Source organism: Etheostoma spectabile, chromosome 7, assembly GCF_008692095.1.
Source record: "Etheostoma spectabile isolate EspeVRDwgs_2016 chromosome 7, UIUC_Espe_1.0, whole genome shotgun sequence".
NCBI classification, from domain to species: Eukaryota; Metazoa; Chordata; class Actinopteri; order Perciformes; family Percidae; genus Etheostoma; species Etheostoma spectabile.
In genome coordinates, this window is record NC_045739.1 from 21,941,819 (window position 1) to 21,942,159 (window position 341).

The following is a 341-nucleotide window of genomic DNA, read 5'->3' on the forward strand; positions in this document are numbered from 1 at the left end:
AGTTAAAAAGAACATTGACATAGGAAAACGGGTCAATTTGACTCGAGGACAACATGAGGGTTAAAACAATTGATTAGGTACGACAATATAACACATAAACATAAAACAAGAACACATAGGCAAAAATCTTCAAAAGCTACCACTGTTGAACATGTTATGCAGACACCCTGGGGGGAGAGAGAGAGAGCAAAAGAGAGGGATGATAGACAGGGTATATAAAAAAATGGCAGAATAAAGCAAGTAGGATGAGATTAAATGCATTCATAGTATCAAATCATAAGTTATCTCAAGACACTTTCATCATCATCATCATCATCACTTTATTTATAAAGCGCTTTCAC

The 341-nt window shown here is 35.2% G+C and overlaps 1 protein-coding gene across 1 annotated transcript in view; it reads right to left on the bottom strand.

Moving 5' to 3' along the window:
• Positions 1 to 341, bottom strand: part of ntsr1 (neurotensin receptor 1 (high affinity)) — a 38,079-nt gene that overhangs the window by 17,338 nt on the left and 20,400 nt on the right. The gene's annotated exons all lie outside the window — the stretch shown is intronic.